The 20,000-nt window shown below is 33.8% G+C and overlaps 1 protein-coding gene across 1 annotated transcript in view; it reads left to right on the forward strand.

Moving 5' to 3' along the window:
- Positions 1-4,912: 4,912 nt before the first annotated feature.
- LOC145267031 (uncharacterized) overlaps positions 4,913-20,000 on the forward strand; it is a 440,938-nt gene continuing 425,850 nt past the window's right edge. The window contains exon 1 of the mRNA XM_080122968.1: positions 4,913-5,041. The gene's annotated coding sequence lies outside the window, so the exon portion shown is untranslated. The remainder of the gene's footprint in view (positions 5,042-20,000) is intronic.

Here is a 20,000-nt window from a genome sequence, read left to right on the forward strand (position 1 = left end):
AATGAGAAACCAATGGTAAATGGCTATTGTGATAATGCAAACTAATTTGACAATGTTATCGAAAGAAGTAGTAAGTACTAGAAATCTAAGGAGGCTTTTTTGTCACTCAGACTCTAGGGAACACCACAGGTTATTTTCAAATAGAATTTTTTAATGACGGCCTATGTGAAAACTCCTAGGCTTGTGTGAAAACTCTGAGCCAAGATCACAGTCTAGTATCTGTTCTGATGTTACACTTTATCTTTTTTGGTGTCGATTAGTGGATGCGAAATCCTTCACGACTGAGACAACTTTTATTTCTGTTCCTATCCAGAGTACCCCTTTTTGGAGAGCTGGATTTTCCTCACATTAAAAACCGACCTTGTGTCTAACTCTGCCCTCGTGGGAAGGCAAGTAAATAGGAATAATAATAAAACCTATGGCCGTTGCCAGTAAGAGATCAATCGTAAACGGTTGTTGCGATAACGCAAATTAATTTGCAAATGTTATCGAAAGAGGTGGAGAGTACTGGAAATTTGGGGAGACTTATTGCCACTTGAACTTGTTGGAATTTTTTTGCACCAATAATAGTGCATTCCCCCTGTTTATACATTTATTATTTTTATTCTGGTTCTTATATTTGAATTTTCTGTATTTCGTATCTTTTATGATTCTTAGTTTCGTATATTTTGGGTTCGTACGAAACTCCGTTTAATTTAAAGAAAAAGAGCAATGTTAGCTCCTTGATGACGTCACGAGCCTAGCGCGAAATTTGTGCTCTTTTTGGTTCCGGCGACGAGGATATTGGACATGGTTTCATTGTACAGCGCCGATATGAAATTTTGACGAGCGTCCTTCAAGAAGAATGCCCGGCAAGAATACCCAGACACGCTGAAAGCGAACTTCTGGAGCAGAAACAAATGGGACTTTTTTCTCCCTCGAATCAATGCCTCTCCCCTGTGCTATTTGGCCACATATTAACCAATCAGGGTTAGGGCGCATTGATCCTTCCTATCCCCAAAGGAAATCGGCCAGCATCCGGTTGGAAGAAGAACAACTCGTCCTTACTGAGAGAGACGCCAAACAGAACACCTCAGTGATTTCTAATGGTATCGACGATTCCACGGGGAATAACTACCATGACACCACCAGGTAGCCGGAGTCCAGCTTTTGACGAGGAACGTATTACATTCTCATTAATAAACCTTTGCTGTGTTACCTTTTATGATGTTGTTGTGTTCGTCATTTCAGAGGCCTGTATTGAATTGTTTATTTTCTTAGGGTGTGCCCTGAAAGCATACAAACCCTAAACTTCTAAGGACTTATTTACGTGGTTACGGTTTGCACGTAAATGGAAGGAGAGAAATTTTAAAGGACTTTAAAATAAGAAAAAAAGAAAAAGGCACAAGCCTGACACCATCAATTTGGGAGTACGTTTCTAAAATTTATTGCTTATGAGAGAGATTAGGAACTACTATTTGAATTATATTGTATTCGTTCATGGATACGACATCTTCATTATAAGAACCAGCGTTATTTTTTTCATTATATGTTACCTTGGCGTTCTTTGAATTTAATGCCCACAAAGGGAAAAATTTGCAACCAACTTTATTGTAAATAAAATCTCTTCTTCGTTTCGAAACAAGACCTTTATATTTTATTCTTTACACCCCCTTCTTTTTATTTCATGCTTTAATTTTTTTTTCAGGCTAGTTATTTTCGCGTCGAATTTATCTGAAAGAGGATAAATTTCCGACAAATTCAAGGGAACACCATAGGTTGTTCTCAAAGAGAAATCCTTGATGATGCCTTGTGTGAAAACTCCTAGTGAGTACAATAATAATAAAAAGGAAAAAAAAATCTATATTGGAAAGCAAATAGCAAGTCAGACAACCCACACCGTCTGTAATGAATTAAAAAAAAAACAACAAAAAAACAACAAAAAAACAAATCCTCCACTTTGAATAAAAAGTCAACAGTAGGTGTTTCTGTTTTCTTTAGCACATCAGAAATTATAATTTACATATGAAAATTTAAATTCTATTATCTATATATTAATACCGTAGTACCTTTAACGTACGTACACACGGATGTTACGGTTTTCAGATTATAAATTATTTGGTCGGGAGATCCTATTTATTAAAAAGGAGAATAGAAAGTGACAACATACTACGAACATAAAATGGTTAGTATATAGATACGCTAATTTAATGTTCGTAGTATGTTACCACCTTCTATCCTCCTTTTAATAAATAGGATCTCCCGATCACAAAGACGCAATGTAAAAGAAAGAAAAAAAAATTAAAATGAAATTTCAAAAAAATGATATCGCTTTAGGGCTGTACGTGAAACTAAAATATACCTTCTTTCTCTTCTGGCTAGGATCAAAGAGTAGTGTCTGTTCTGTCTAAAGATGGTATAATGATATCGTGGGGTTTCCGTTTGCGCCGGACGTCCATACAATGGAAATATGTCACAGACCCCTCTAAGGATATTGGAGATAAACTGTAATAACGAGATATATTCTGACACTACATTAACCAGATTAATTAGGTAAATACTTTTGCAGTTTTAGCAAAAGGGCTACAATAATATCGTGGGGTATCCATACTTGCTGAACGTCCGCAGAAATGCCCAGCAGCAATATAAAACATATGAAAGATGGCACTATGGAATTTCCACAGGTGCCGCTAGTTTTATAGTTGGCGGAGCATAATTTTTTCCGTCACTTTTGATGGAAGGCGTACGCTAGTTTGAATATTAATCATTACTCTTGGTTACGCAAATTATTTTAGAGGAACTACACTTGAGAAATTAGTCAAAAACAATTTATTTTTGGTTTACATAAAGATTTGTTAAGTATTTACGTTTAAATTGTTTTATCGAGATGTTTATTTTTTACTTACTTTCAACCTTAAAAATCACCTTCAAAATAACGATTTTCATAGGTTTTCGGCTCTACTGAAAACGAAAATTCGCATTTAAATTTGACGCAAACAAGTAGTTTTCCAGATATTAAGGAATGTAATTCCTTATGTTATTACTGGTGGCCATCTTTGTATGCGCAAGCCCACATAAACAAATTCTTGATGAACCGCTCCCTTAAGTAATCCAATTTACCAAACTTCCATTACTAATGATTACTAAAATATTATCCCATTGACTACTGCACACTCTAATAACCTTATCCTCGAGTGGCCTCCGGACCTTGATAAGTGGTGACTCCTATGTAAAAAAAAAAAAAAAAAAAAAATTAAAAGTTGTTATTTCAAAGGTTTTCGAGTATGTTGAAAACGAATATTGCATTTAAATTTGACGCAAACAAGTATTTTTTCTGGATATTAAGCAATGTCATTTCTTATGTTATCACTGGTGGTTATTTTTGCACGCTCAAGCATGCACACATTTTCACGCACGCACGCACAAAATATTTGCACTTGCGCATGCAAAGATGGACACTAGTGATAACATTAGGAATTACATTGCTTAATATCCAGAAAACTACTTGTTTGCGGAAATTTTAAATGCGATATTCGTTTTCAGCATAGCCCAAAGCCTGCAAAAGTCGTTATTTTAAAGGTAAGTAAAAATTTACCATATTTTTTTTTTTTTTAAAGAAAATCGCTCCAGACAAGGGATGAATCCACTTGATGTAAGAAACTTAAAAAAATAGAAATTCAAGGTCAAAAACTTGCCAACGATAAATGTTCGATGGAATAGATTCCGACCTAGAAAACAGCAATTCTTTCCTCTTTGTCAGAAGCATCGCTCATGGAATGTGAGGACTAAAGAATAAAATCAGGGAAACGAGATCGGAAGAGTTTACCGAAAGTAAATAATATAAATGTGAATATAAATAGTAAGTTTTTAAAGTTATCGTAAATATCGTCTGTGAGCATTTTAGCCAATTGGACCTTACTAAAGATGGCTACTTTGTTCAGAACCGAAAACCTCATAACTTATATTAATTTTTGGTCCCCCGACAAAAGGAGGGTGGCCCTGGCCCTGTAAATTCACCCTTGTCCATTCGTCCGTTCGTCTGTCGGCACTTTTCTCAATAACCACGCCTTGGAATTTCTTGACATGTTGCACAAACATTAAACATGATATGAGTAAAAAAGACACTCCGGTTACCCCCCCCCCTCCTCCCCAGGGCTGCCTTTCGGGTTTAAAGGGCTAAAATTGACACTTATTAAAAAAAAAATGATGCCTTGGATTTATATAAAACTTTGGGAAAAGTTTTAACTAACTGATTTCTATATAATTTTGTTTGTCTATACTTTGCGATAACTCTTGGGTGTGCCCCAGGGGCTCTTTTAGGGCTAATAAAAACACTCTATTTTTGGGACTATTTTACATTATTTGTCCCACATTTTCTGTCTATTTAGCAGTTTTGCATGGTGCTGAACTCAAATTTAAATATGTTAAGGCCTTGAAGACTTTTGGAATTAAATGGGGGGGGGAAGCAAATGATGGACTTAGTCATTTCTTTTTTTGCATGGTGCAGAACTCAAATTTACATATGTTAAGGCCTAAAACTGCACTGTTTGTTCATTTTCACCAGGATTTGACGTCTCCTGGGGACTTTTGAGGCTAAGTGGGGGGGGGGGAATCAAATGCTGAACTTAGTCATTTTTTATGCTTTGTGCGCTCACGGGGGCATGCATGCTTGACTTGTTTTAACACCAATAGTTTACAAATGAGAAAGTATTTTTTCATTTATTTATTTATTTATTTTTTTTTTTACTAATTTCCCATCTTTATTTTGTTTATAGTAATTTATGTTTGTAATAATAACAATTTCCTTTTGAATATAATGAGGTAATTATAAATTAATATTGCGTTTCGTTTCGTTTTCTTCCGTTTTGTGCGTTTCGTCACTGTAGTTGTCGTCGCGTTCCGGATTTTCAGAACACCCACCATTTGGGTCATAAACATTCCGTATTGGATAATCTGCTATACTCTTGTTGAAAAATCTCTTCGTGGATTTCTTTTACGCACACAGAAACAGGATTTAAAACGCACACCAAACAATTGGATTTACTTCTAAATACATTCTAATGTAAGTAAAAAAAATCCATTTATATCGTTGCTTTATATGATATATTTATAAATATATATATAATAAAAATCAGTTAAAATTGCATTCTCACCCCCTTCCTTCCATTTTAACATTAGTATTTCGTACAAGAAAGCCGTCGTAGTCGTCGTGACTTTTGTCTGGTCTTAAAAAGAAATAGGCGGACATTTTGGCCGACGGACAAATGCGTAAACACAATATAGTAATAAAAATAAAATAAAAAAAATGATAGGCGGACAATTTGTACATCGGGTGTTTTGGTTAATATAAAATAATGAAATCTTATAGCGGTACGCGGGCAATTTGCTAACGGACATTTTGGACGATTAATGAAATAATTAAATTTTTAAATTTATATTTTCTTAAAAATATCAGCCTTGTAATGGCTACATTTCCTATTTAAAATCGCTGGAAATCTTTAAAAAATGATTTTTCCATCAATTTATGTGATTTTTGGAATGTGATATACGATATATTCGTTCCGTACCGGATCCGGATTTTTTTCTGTATTTTTTTTATTAAGTGTAATTTTTAAAAAATTCTATAAACGATGCCGAAACTATAAAATAAAATTGAAGATTTTAAATTATTTTTCTTAAATTTTAGATCAACTGAATGTTCGGTCTTAAATTCTAATTCTAGTTCAAAAATTGGCACTTGTGCATTTTAACATCCTCGCGTTTCAATTGTTTTCGATTCTTCCTCATGTTAAGAATGGCTAAATTTATCGAGGATATTAAAATGCACAAGTGCCTCAAATAAAAAATTTACTTGATAAATTTTACCTGGTTTTCACCTAAACATTTTCCTTTAAAATGACGACTTTTGTTTTCGGGTATGCTGAAAACGAATATCGCATTTAAATTTTCCGTAAGCAAGTAGCTTACTGAAAATTAAGCAATCTAATTCCTTGTTATAAGTAGTGCCCATTGTTGTACGCGCAAGCGCGCATCGAAATTATGCGCGCTTGCGCGTACAACAAGGACTTAGATTGCTTAATATTCGGAAAACTACATGTTTTCGGAAAATTTAATTGCGCTATTCGTTTTCAGCATATCCGAAAACCTTTAAGCCGTCATTTTAAAGGAAAATAAAAAATTAACCTTATCTATTTTATTAAAAAATTAATAGTTTTTTGAAAATGTATATATTTATTAAAATTTATTGTAAAAAAAAAAAAAAAAAAAAAAAAGTATTTATGCACTATGTAAACCGTGCTGAAATGTTATTTAGAAAGCCGTTTTTAACATGTGGAGGGGAAGGGTGTTTTGTAACTATTCCGTGCTTTCACCTAACAATTAAATAAAAAAAAAAAATATCGTGAAACTTGAATTTAACCTGAAAAAAGAAAAATTATTTAAAAACCAGGTGGTATCAAAAGTGCATAAGCACAAAAAAAAAAAAAAAAGACTTAACGGTATAAAAAATGAAAATTTTGAATAAAAGGAAATTATTATAGATGTTTATTTTATTTTTACACAAAAAAATCTATTCAACTCAACACCTCAGCTGAGGCTCAGCTCCCCTTTCATGCGATTCTACATTTTTTAGGCGATTACCTGAAAAATTTAAGCGGAAAGAAAGCGAATTAAATTAGAACTTGGAGTTGGATCATTTGTTCGCATCTAAAGTTAAAGCGACCCTCCCTAGCGTTTTAGGGCAGTTAACCTTTCATTTTGTCTGTTTTAGTAAATTCTGTATTTTTATACGGGTGGGGTGGAGGAGGCTCAAGGTATTTCACTTTAGTGATTACCTGCCAATCGGACTTAGGGTTAGTTATAACAAAATTTAGTTAACTGCCCTTAAAAAGTTAGAATGGCTCGAGATTAGTAGATTATTCTACGTTGAATTTAATGAAAGTAATCGCCCATTTTAGATTCTATAATATTTTCTTTCCGCCAATTTTTAGATGAGGGTGCTAATCTACAATTTTACAAAAGAAAATTTTTCACTTTTTAATAATCGTTGATTTATTTTATAAATTTAACGTAAAATTCATGGCCTTCAAGCCAAGATCAGTGTAGTATCTTTTCTGATGCTATACTTGTCCTTGGTCAGTGAATGAGAAATCTTTCATGACGGAGACAATTTTAATTTTTGTTTCTTTATCCAAAGTGTCCATTTTTGGGGAGCTGGATTTTCCCCACATTAAAAACTGACCTTGTGTCTACCTCTGCCCTCGTGTGGATCAGGTAAATAGGCATATTAAAATCACTTAGGGCAGAACGAGTAACCACTTTTTAAAAAAAATATTTTTTCTTAATTCTGAAATTAATTTTTTCTTTCTCATATTTCTACCTAATTCTAAACTTTCTTTTGTCAATTTTTACGACGTGCCCCAGCGTATTATAAACACCCCAAACTCCCCATGTTAAGAACGGCTTTCAAGATTGGGGATGTTTATTCCAAAAGCCGTTCTTAACATGCGGGAGGGTGGGATGTTTACATCGTAAAAATTTACCCCCCCCTTTTTTTAAGGAGCTTGTTAAGGATTGATTCGACAGATCGATTTTATTAAATATGTGGTTAAAAAAAAAAAGTGTTTAGTTGTCATGTCGAAAATAGTAATATATATAAAAATTACGAAAATCCATCAGATAGAACTGTTATTGTGTTTTTAGTAAAAAAAAAAAAAAAAAATGTATACCATTATGGTCTAAAACCGTACGTCAGCTAGTAAAGTGGCGAAAAGGGAGATAAATATGTTCCCTGTATTCGCAGTCTTCAAAATGCAATCCCTCTTCACTAATTTTCGAAAAATTACTTACCTGGTTATTTTTCTTTAACATGAGGACTTGAGTAGGGTTTTAGGTATGCTGAAAACGAATATCGCATTAACATTTTCGTAAATAAGTAATTTTTGGGATATTAAGCAATGTCATTTCTTATATTATTGCTCGTAACTGTCTTAGTTTCTAGGGATTGCGTTCATTTTCATGGCCACTAGCAATAATGTAAGAAATGACATTACTTAATATCCAGAAAACTACTTATTTCCGACAAATTTAAATGCGATATTCATTTTCAGCATACCTGAAAACCTTTAAAAGTCGTCATTTTAAAGGAAAATGTTTAGGTGGAAACCAAGTAAAAATTTACCAACATTTTTTTATTTATTTATTTTTTTTTATGATTCCTGCTTTTTTCTGATTAAAATACGTGTAATTTTATCATAGACCCCTCCCTTTTTTTTTTACGACGTGCCCCAGCGTATTAAAAGCACCCCAACAAATCACCCCATGTTAAGAACAGCTCTCAGAATAAGCAGCCCCCCCCAACTTCGAAAGCCGTTCTTAACATGGGAAGGTTGGGAGGGTTTTATTCCGAAAGCCGTTCTTAACATGGGGAGGTTGGGGTGCTTTTAATACGGTGGGGCACGTCGTAAAAAAAGGGGGTCGTTCTATGATAAAATTACACGTATTTTATTTTAATCAGAAAAAAAGCAGGAATCATAAAAAATAAGTCCTTTATTATCTCCAAAAATGTTGGTAAATTTTTACTTGGTTCCCACTTTCCTTTAAAATTACGACTTTTAAAGGTTTTCGGGTATGCTGAAAACGAATATCGCATTTAAATATTTCGCAAATAAGTAGTTTTCTGGATATTAAGTAATGCCATTTCTTACATTATTGCTAGTGGCCATGAACGCTGGGGCACGTCGTAAAAAGTGGCCCTTGTTTTAAAATTTTATTTTATTTTACGGAAAATAATTTGAAGTTTTAACTTATTTCATATGTACCAACCACCAAAAAATTTGTGGACACTTTGTCCAGACCAAGACGTCCGGGCCACAATGTCCGATATAAGGCGGGGTTTATTTCAAGCCATGTGGCACGTGGTGTCTTTTTTTGCTTTTTTTAAACTTGTGTTATATATATATATTTTTTTATAGATCTAACTTTCTTCTTTTAATTCTAGATTTAACTCCTTCTATTTTACTATCTTTATTTTTTAATTCGCAAAAAAAAAAAAAAAAATAAATAAATAAAATAAATAAATAAAACTAAAAATTTAATTTTTCGTTTTGTCCTACTTTTTTATCACTTTGCTGTTTGAAATGTTTTTTCATTTCTTTCTCTTCCGCCTTTCTTTCTATTCTCTGCAATGGGGTTTGTATTACTGTACACACAGATTCGAAAAAGTTGTCAAAAAGCAAATATATAACAAATAAATGTTATCAAAGACAAGTTACTTTTCTACCAAACTGGATATATTTTTCGTGTTTTTATTCAATGTAACATGTTTATTCAGCTCGAAAAACATAGTGTTTACCGATGTATTGGAAAATTCAAAATGGCGCCCGACTCTCTCTTTAACACGGTAAGTTTGGGAAAAGGTGTGATAAATAATAAACTAGACTAAATACTATTAAAAGTCCGCCGAATATATGTCAACCTATGTCACGGTAACATACATTGAGCGAATTTCTAACAGTATTTTGTCTAGTTTATTATTTATAACACCTTTTCCCAAACTAACCGTGTTAAAGAGAGAGTCGGGCGCCATTCTGAATTTTCCAATACATCGGTAAACACTGTATGTTTTTCGAGCTGAACAAACATGTTACATTGAATAAAAACATGAAAAATATATCCAGTTTGGTAGAAAAGTAACTTATCTTGTCTTTGATAACATTTATTTGTTATATATTTGTTTTTTGACAACTTTTTCGAATCTGTGTACAGTAATACAAACCCACTTAACATAGTATATACAAATAATGGTTACAAATGTAGTATGCCTTTTTTGAAAGAATTTTGGGTACTTATTCAGATTGGCACTGGCCATTAAAAGTAAAGTAAAATTAAAAGTGGCCATTAAAAGTTTAAAAAAAAATACAAAAAAACATCTTGTTACAGAACGTAACGAAGATTCCAAAAATCAAGTAAATCGATCAAAGTTTTTTAGATACTTTTTATGACCTGCTCCAGCATAGTATAAACACCCCAACCTCCCCATGTTAAGAACGACTTTCGGAATAATCCCCTCCCCAACCTCCCGATGTTAAGAACGGCTTTCGAGGATGGGTTATTCTGAAAGCCGTTCTTAACATGGGGAGGTTGGAGTGTTTATAATACGCTGGGCAGTGGGGCTGGGGCACGTCGTAAAAATTTGGTGCTCGGAAAACTCGTCCCGGGAAAACCCGTACCCGGACCTCCCCCCTTTTTTTTGCTAGGTAGGAAAACTGGTCCCTTATTGAATAAATATCGATTGAAAACACATTTTATTACCGTTCTAGAAGGAGATATTGTTTTTAAGAGACTATGCATGCACCCCCATAATATTTTTTAACTCTTGCTTGAAAAAAATAAATTTGATCACGAAGTCAAGATACGAAAAACGAAACCAAATATTTATTTAAAAAAAAATACTCTAGTTTTAACACTTTTTGTGTCATTATGTAACAAGAATAAAGAAAGAAAACACGTATTATCAAAGAAAGCAATTATTTTATTTAGAAGAATTAATTCAGTTTAAATAATTCTTGTGTTATTACGAAAAAAAAAAAAAAAAAACACGGTCTTATGTAATTTTGGTACCGCACCGGCGCACCGCGCTGAAATAATAACGTTATTATTTCGAAAGCCCGGGGTGGGGGTATCGTTTAAAAGTCATTTCGGGGGCACTTTGTGCAGTAGCAGTGTCAGAAATTTCGTGAAAATAGTGAATAATTCCACCCCATCTTTCCAAGCTTATAACTCCTCGAAAAATGTAATTCAAGCCCTAATTTTTTTTTTCAATTAAAGGAGTAAGGACCAAGGTTTTATTTTAAAAAAAAAACAAAACAAAACAATGTGTTTTTTTTTTTAAAAAAGGTTTTAAACTTCGGACTTTACAGGTAAATTTCTAAAAAACTGATTTTTTTTTTGTTTTAAATTTGAATATATTATTTATTGACCTTTTCTCTTCAATTTGTGATATATAAACCTATTAAACATAAATTAATTATTTACTTTTTAATAGACATTTCAAAATGAGAGGCGTAAATTATTCGACCCCCTATCTTTCTAAGCTTATAACTCCTCGAAAAATGTAATTCAAGCCCTAATTTTTTTTTCAATTAAAGGAGCAAGGACCAAGGTTTCATTAAAAAAAAAAAAAAAAGACAAAAAGAAAAAATGTGTTCTTATAAAATAAGGTTTTAAACTTCGGACTTTACAGGTAAATTTCTAAAAAACTGATTTTTTTTTTTTGTTTTAAATTTGAATATATTATTTATTGACCTTTTCTCTTCAATTTGTGATATATAAACCTATTAAACATAAATTAATTATTTACTTTTTAATAGACATTTCAAAATGGGGGGGCGTGAAAATGGGGGGGGCGTGAATTTAAAAAAAACGTTTGTCTAAAATATTATATTCGGTTTATTGGAAAGAACATAAAATTTCACATTGACCCTGAAAATATCGTAAAAATAGAATCAATAGAAAAATTTTGATAGATTTTTAAAATTTAAAAATATTGAGTTTAAAAATTGAAAAATATTGAGTTCGGAAAATTCATTACTGTTTTAAAAAAAAATAAAAATATTTTTATTACTTTTAAAACAACTGTAATAGTTTATTTTGGAAGTATAATCCATAAAGAAAATAAATAACCCACTTTTAACAGAGAAATTACGAGATTTTTATATTGTATTCGCAGTTTCGTGTTAGGGGTGTCAAAAATTCCTACAAAAATTCTGATACTGCTATTTGTGCAGTACTTAAAAATATACAAATTTCTTTTTTTGGAGGCTCGTTTTAAAACTATATCTACCTCAGTATTTTTTTTAATTTTCGGACATTTTTTTTTTTGTTCAAAATTATTTACTAAGTAATGTCGAGTGCGACATTACTTGTTATTTCTTTTTAATTAAATAAACTCTTTAAAACAAGTTTAAACATCAAAAACTTACAAAGCTAGGTAGAAAACGAAAACTTAGAAAAATCAATTTAATTTTTTTTAAACAAACATGTAAAAATATTAAAGATATTATGGGATGTGCAGTAACCTAAAAATATACAAATTTATTTTCTTTTGGAGGGGGGGGGGGCTCGTTTTAAAACTATATCTACCTTAATATAATCTTTAATTTTCTATTTTTGAGCAGTTATCCTCCTAAGACGTGATCCTGATCCTCTTATGTTCGACATTTTTTGTTCATAAGTAACACTCGACATTACTTTTTTTATTTTTTTAACTAAAACTTTTTTTTAAGTAAGTTGAAAGACCAAAAACTTTCAAAGCTAGGTAGAAAACGAAAACTTAGAAAAATTAATTTAATTATTTTAAAACAACAGTAAACAAGTAAAAATATAAAAAAAATATTATGGATGTGTATTCTCTTTTAAAGACAATATTTTCTTCAAGAACGGTCATAAAATGTGTTTTCAATCGATATTTATTCAATAAGGGATCAGTTTTCCTACCTAGTAAAAGGGGTCGAATTTTCCGGAGACGAGTTTTCAGGGGACAAATTGTCCTAAATTCAAAAATTTACCTAGTTTATTTAAGACTAAGAAAATCAAAATTTTCGATTTTTAGCGATTTTACTACTAAACTGCATTGAACAGAAGGCTGATTTTTCACTTCGACACTGATTTGAGTTGTCTCCCCTTTATTTTTATTTTATCGGATTTCATCGTGGCCGACGAAAACACTACAGCTCGATTAGTCGTAAAATTTGATTTGCTTGGATAAAAACAAAATTACTTGATCAGATCACTTGATTTTTGGAATATTTCATCTTCGTTCCGTGTGGCACATATGTAATACATACTTTTTTGTATTTTATTTACTTTTTAATTGCCGCCATAAGTGCCAATCTGAAGAAGCACCTAATTTTTTTAAGTTAAATTTATTTTTCATGGCACTCTTTATTGGCGACTATGCATATTAACTTACTCGAGCGTGACCTACGTAAATAAGGCCCTTCCGCTTAAGTCGCGTGTTCTGCTGACGTCACAGAATGAAGTATAATAGGGACCTCCAACGCGCGCCATAGATTTACCTCCCCCCACCCCTCCGTCCGAATATGTAACGCGATGTAACTGTAATCCAATTTGATAACTTTTGTACCATTTAAAAGGCTAGGGATTATATCCATCGGCTCCCAAAATCAACAGAGATTAGCTGATTTCTGTAATGACCCGACCCTTGTTTATTGCGATATTGTGTGCAGTTCTAGGAGGTCCACTCTCCTAGGCTCTGTCTTCTTTCATTGAGAAGGGGATTTAGTTTATTGCTAATCGTCTGAGGAGGCGCCTTTACTTGGGGAAAGCCGACGGGGCTGCCCAAGCAGTTTTTGTAGATCTAGAGTGCCCCTCCTCCTCCTTCAGGGGCGCTGACTTCTCAACCCCCACTTTCCGACCCTGGTGTCTTAAGTATGGCAGTGAGAGAGAACTAAAAATTATTTAAGTACTTTTGTTTGGGCTTAAAACCACATATTAAAAAAAAAAAAATCTGTCGACTATCTTGACAAGTACCGGCGATAGTGGTTATTATTATTATTATTATTTTTGTTATAATTCTCAAATAAAAATGCAACCGTTTCAAAATAATCCTTGTAATAGTCGTTTATCGCCTAACTGTGACCATTACTTTATTCTGGCACGTCATCAGGTTACAAGCCTTTAATGGAACGACCTTCTAATTATGTAGGCCACCTCGGATAGGTTAATGTGCGTGTTCGCCCTCTTATTTATTAAATTGTTAGGTGAAAGTACAGAATAGTTTTAAAATGACCCTCCCCATGTTTTAAACCTTAATTTAGCACGGTCCGTATTCTTCATAAACATCAAATAATGATATAATATATGAGAATAACACAATAAAGTAATAATTCTCCACTCGTCTGTGTAAGTGTTTGTGCTTCATTCTCGGCACGCGCGTAAAAAAACTACTAGACAAAAAACAAAACATGCGTTTAGGAGAAAGCAAATAGCAAGTCAGACAAACCCTTCCCGTAGTTCGAAATCAATTCCGAAAGAAATCCTCCACTCTATTTCCATAATGAGATGTTCTCTTTCTTAGCTCCTTTCAATACTGATTCAGATACGTTTTTTTTTCTCAAACTTTCCAGTTTAAGACGTTTTTTTTTTTTTTAACTTCACTAAGTGAGACGTTTTTTTTTTTTTTTATGAATATTACTCCGAACATTTTCGAAACATTTTTTTTTCACCCTTTTCTGGTGAAGGGTGTACTCATAATGATAAACGAGGGGCGTTCGAAATGTAATGCCTCCTATTTTTTTTTATTTCGCCCTAACGCCCTAAATCACAGATTTTAAATTGCACTATTATGATTGGACTTATGCATTAATGACCCGAAAGTTTCATATCTTTGTTGCAGATACTGACGGTGTGAGATGCTTAAAAAAGCAATCCCTGTCATATACGTGCGGCAGAAGTCATTAAATTCTTGACAAAAATGCTTTGAGAACGGTAGTGACTATGTGGAAAAATAAATTCTGGGGGTCGCTCGTTTTAATAGTACCACTCTTGTCTTCGTAGCTCTTATACTTTATGAATTAAAAAAAGGTACTTATGCACTTTTGTTACCGTGCTGAAATAACGTTATTATTTTGAAAGACACCCTTAACATAGGGAGGGTGTTTTGTAACTATTCTGTGCTTCCACCTAACAATTTAAGGTACTTGTACAGTTTAATCAAGACATTAAAAAAAATTAAAATATCGAAAAAAAGTTTCAGTTCTACGTATCCGTTTTGAAATGAAGTTATCCGAAAAAAAAATTCACTTAATTCACGGCGTTTTTTCATTATTGGAAAACAAGATGGCCGCCAGTAAAAACTAGTGATTACGTTGGATACTGAATGTCTTCAAATATGGATAACTACTTGTTTGATCAAAAAATGAATGCGATATATGTTCTCAGCGTACCCGAAAACTTATAAAAGTCGACAAATTAAAGGTGAGTGGCGAGGGGTCGGTAAACTAAAAAAAAATGCAAAAAAAAAAAAAAAAAAAAGGGGTGAAAGTACAGAATAGTTACAAAACACCCCCTCTCACTATTTAAGAATGGCTTTCTAAATAGGTAGAAGTTCCGCCCGGCTTTGCTCGGACCCTATGTACTGTTCAGTGTTCATAGCTTTATGTGCATATGTATATATTAAAGTGTGGATACATATAATAAGGCTTCCTTAACTACCATAGAAAAGTTATAGACCGCAGAGGTCAATTTTTTAAAAACTTTCACCACAATTTTGACCCCTTAACATTTATTGTTTTGGGCTCAAATTAAATTAAAATGTTTGACCCATGCTCACGTAACCTACATCTAAAATTTCAAGCTTATAGACCCAAAATTGGCGGAGGAGTTTGGTAGAGTCTGCAAAGGTCAGCGTTGTAAACTTTGACCTCTTGGCAACCAAATTTTCGCCCAAAAAACGATTAAAAAGTTTGCATGTCTGCCGACCCGTTTATGTCAAATTCTAATTGTTTAGACCCAAAATTGGCTTAATAGTTTGCTAGAGACCGCAAAGGTAACTTTTTTTTTTTTTTTTTTAACTTTGACCCCTTGGCAGCCAAATTTTCAGTAAAAAATTAAAAAAAAACAAAACAAAAAAACAAAAAAACGATTAAAAAGCTTGCCCTATATCTGAATACACTTTATGTAGAATTTCAAATGTTGAGACCAAAAATTGGTTGAGTAATTTGGTAGAGACCGCAGAGGTTACTTTTTTAAAACTTTGACTCCTTAACATTTGTTTTGGGTTCAAATCAAATTAAAAAGTTGGATCCATGTCCAAGTAACCTATATCTAAAATTTCAAGTGTTTAGACCCAAAATTGGTGGAGGAGTTTGGTAGAGTTCTCAAAGGTCAAATCGTTGAACTTTGACCCCTTAATCGCCTAATTTCTAGCCGAAAACCGATCACATCGATTTTCATAAATCTCAGTACCCTGCATATCAAATTTCGGGTCTGTAGACTTACAATTGACAGTTATTTCGTAGGGAAATGTACACACAGACACTTTCACTTTTATAGATAGATAGATAGATAATGTTATTATTTCAGCATTGTTCAATAAGTACATCAGTACCTTTACTTCAAAATAAATATAGTGTAAAACCTGTCGAGTTAAAACGAAAAACAAAATGGTCTCGTTCGAGTTATAGACAAGCCTCGATAATCGCTCGAAAATCGCAAATCAAACAAATCACTTAAAGAAACCCTTCCAATAAATGTCACCATTCGCGTGAAAATGTGATATTGTAATCAATTAACTCTAATCTCCATGTTAAGAATGGCTTTCTAAATAATGTTATTTCGGAACGGTCCATATTCTGCATAAGTACCAAAATTACAAAAATTTTTTTAATTTATCATAATTTTTCTTTAAAAAAATGTTTTTTTTACTGTTTGAAAGTAATAGAATTTCCTCAGAAATCGTAATTTAATTAAAATTTCAGATCAATTTAATGATTGTCTTAATTTTTATTTCAATAAACATAAAATTAAAGAAAAAACATCAAAATATTTAATTTTTAAAAATAAATTTGTATAAACTCAAAAAACATTTTTTAAAAATTAAATAAAATTAATGCAAATAATAAAAAAAAAATATTAATTTTTATTTTTCAGTGAAATATATTTTCTGAATTTTTTATTTATTTTACTGAAATTTACAAAAAGATCGATTTTCTTTATTCAACGTTGAAAAAAAAGTTTTAAGTTTTGAATTCTCTCATTTTTCTCGACAAATGAAAAAAAAAAAAATGGAAAAACTAAAAAAAAAACCCCAAAAAAACTCCCAAAGAAATTGATTGAATTCACATCTTAAAAGAATAAAAACTTAAAAGTTAATTTCTGAGTTGGTGAGAAATTTTTTTAGTCCCCTCCCCCTCTTTCTATCCATCAATCCCCCTCTTCTCTTTTCCTGTTTTTCTTTCTTCTTCCAATATCTCTTTCTATCTATCTCTCTGTTTCGTTCTCCCTCTCTGTCTCTTTCTCGCTCTCTGTTCTGTTACTCTGTTTTTCCTTCTTCATCTGTCTGTCTCCCTCCCTCGCTATTATGTTCCTCTCTCGCTATTATGTTCCTCTCTCGCTATTATGTTCCTCTCTCGCTATTATGTTCCTCTCTCGCTATTATGTTCCTCTCTCTCTCTCTCTGTTATGTTCCTCTCTCTCTCTCTCTCTGTTATGTTCCTCTCTCTCTCTCTGTTATGTTCCTCTCTCTCTCTCTGTTATGTTCCTCTCTCTCTCTCTGTTATGTTCCTCTCTCTCTCTCTCTCTGTTATGTTCCTCTCTCTCTCTCTCTCTGTTATGTTCCTCTCTCTCTGTTATGTTCCTCTCTCTCTCTCTGTTATGTTCCTCTCTCTCTCTCTGTTATGTTCCTCTCTCTCTCTCTGTTATGTTCCTCTCTCTCTCTCTGTTATGTTCCTCTCTCTCTCTCTGTTATGTTCCTCTCTCTCTCTCTCTGTTATGTTCCTCTCTCTCTCTCTCTGTTATGTTCCTCTCTCTCTCTCTGTTATGTTCCTCTCTCTCTCTCTGTTATGTTCCTCTCTCTCTCTCTGTTATGTTCCTCTCTCTCTCTCTGTTATGTTCCTCTCTCTCTCTCTGTTATGTTCCTCTCTCTCTCTCTGTTATGTTCCTCTCTCTCTCTCTGTTATGTTCCTCTCTCTCTCTCTGTTATGTTCCTCTCTCTCTCTCTGTTATGTTCCTCTCTCTCTCTCTGTTATGTTCCTCTCTCTCTCTCTGTTATGTTCCTCTCTCTCTCTCTGTTATGTTCCTCTCTCTCTCTCTGTTATGTTCCTCTCTCTCTCTCTGTTATGTTCCTCTCTCTCTCTCTGTTATGTTCCTCTCTCTCTCTCTGTTATGTTCCTCTCTCTCTCTCTGTTATGTTCCTCTCTCTCTCTCTGTTATGTTCCTCTCTCTCTCTCTGTTATGTTCCTCTCTCTCTCTCTGTTATGTTCCTCTCTCTCTCTCTGTTATGTTCCTCTCTCTCTCTCTGTTATGTTCCTCTCTCTCTCTCTGTTATGTTCCTCTCTCTCTCTCTGTTATGTTCCTCTCTCTCTCTCTGTTATGTTCCTCTCTCTCTCTCTGTTATGTTCCTCTCTCTCTCTCTGTTATGTTCCTCTCTCTCTCTCTGTTATGTTCCTCTCTCTCTCTCTGTTATGTTCCTCTCTCTCTCTCTGTTATGTTCCTCTCTCTCTCTCTCTGTTATGTTCCTCTCTCTCTCTCTCACTCTGTTATGTTCCCCTCTCTCTCACTCTGTTATGTTCCCCTCTCTCTCACTCTGTTATGTTCCCCTCTCTCTCTCTCTGTTATGTTCCTCTCTCTCTCTCTGTTATGTTCCTCTCTCTCTCTCTCTGTTATGTTCCTCTCTCTCTCTCTGTTATGTTCCTCTCTCTCTCTGTTATGTTCCTCTCTCTCTCTCTGTTATGTTCCTCTCTCTCTCTCTGTTATGTTCCTCTCTCTCTCTCTGTTATGTTCCTCTCTCTCTCTGTTATGTTCCTCTCTCTCTCTGTTATGTTCCTCTCTCTCTCTGTTATGTTCCTCTCTCTCTCTGTTATGTTCCTCTCTCTCTCTGTTATGTTCCTCTCTCTCTCTGTTATGTTCCTCTCTCTCTCTGTTATGTTCCTCTCTCTCTCTGTTATGTTCCTCTCTCTCTCTGTTATGTTCCTCTCTCTCTCTGTTATGTTCCTCTCTCTCTCTGTTATGTTCCTCTCTCTCTCTGTTATGTTCCTCTCTCTCTCTGTTATGTTCCTCTCTCTCTCTGTTATGTTCCTCTCTCTCTCTCTCTCTTGTTTCTCTCTCTCTCTCTCTCTTGTTTCTCTCTCTCTCTCTCTGTTTTGTTTCTCTCTCTCTCTGTTTTGTTTCTCTCTCTCTCTCTGTTTTGTTTCTCTCTCTCTCTCTCTGTTTTGTTTCTCTCTCTCTCTCTCTGTTTTGTTTCTCTCTCTCTCTCTGTTTTGTTTCTCTCTCTCTCTCTGTTTTGTTTCTCTCTCTCTCTCTGTTTTGTTTCTCTCTCTCTCTGTTTTGTTTCTCTCTCTCTCTGTTTTGTTTCTCTCTCTCTCTCTGTTTTGTTTCTCTCTCTCTCTCTGTTTTGTTTCTCTCTCTCTCTCTGTTTTGTTTCTCTCTCTCTCTCTCTGTTTTGTTTCTCTCTCTCTCTCTCTGTTTTGTTTCTCTCTCTCTCTCTCTGTTTTGTTTCTCTCTCTCTCTCTCTGTTTTGTTTCTCTCTCTCTCTGTTTTGTTTCTCTCTCTCTCTCTGTTTTGTTTCTCTCTCTCTCTCTGTTTTGTTTCTCTCTCTCTCTCTGTTTTGTTTCTCTCTCTCTCTCTGTTTTGTTTCTCTCTCTCTCTCTGTTTTGTTTCTCTCTCTCTCTCTCTGTTTTGTTTCTCTCTCTCTCTCTCTGTTTTGTTTCTCTCTCTCTCTCTCTGTTTTGTTTCTCTCTCTCTCTCTCTGTTTTGTTTCTCTCTCTCTCTCTCTGTTTTGTTTCTCTATCTCTCTCTGTTTTGTTTCTCTCTCTCTCTGTTGTGTTTCTCTCTCTCTCTGTTTTGTTTCTCTCTCTCTCTGTTTTGTTTCTCTCTCTCTCTGTTTTGTTTCTCTCTCTCTCTGTTTTGTTTTTCTCTCTCTCTGTTTTGTTTCTCTCTCTCTCTCTCTGTTTTGTTTCTCTCTCTCTCTCTCTGTTTTGTTTCTCTCTCTCTCTCTGTTTCTCTCTCTCTCTCTGTTTTGTTTCTCTCTCTCTCTCTCTCTGTTTTGTTTCTCTCTCTCTCTCTCTCTGTTTTGTTTCTCTCTCTCTCTCTCTGTTTTGTTTCTCTCTCTCTGTTTTGTTTCTCTCTCTCTGTTTTGTTTTTCTCTCTCTCTGTTTTGTTTTTCTCTCTCTCTGTTTTGTTTTTCTCTCTCTCTGTTTTGTTTTTCTCTCTCTCTGTTTTGTTTTTCTCTCTCTCTGTTTTGTTTTTCTCTCTCTCTGTTTTGTTTTTCTCTCTCTCTGTTT

This window comes from Euprymna scolopes, chromosome 42 (assembly GCF_053919585.1).
Source record: "Euprymna scolopes isolate OS-2025 chromosome 42, ASM5391958v1, whole genome shotgun sequence".
In the NCBI taxonomy this organism is placed as follows: Eukaryota; Metazoa; Mollusca; class Cephalopoda; order Sepiida; family Sepiolidae; genus Euprymna; species Euprymna scolopes.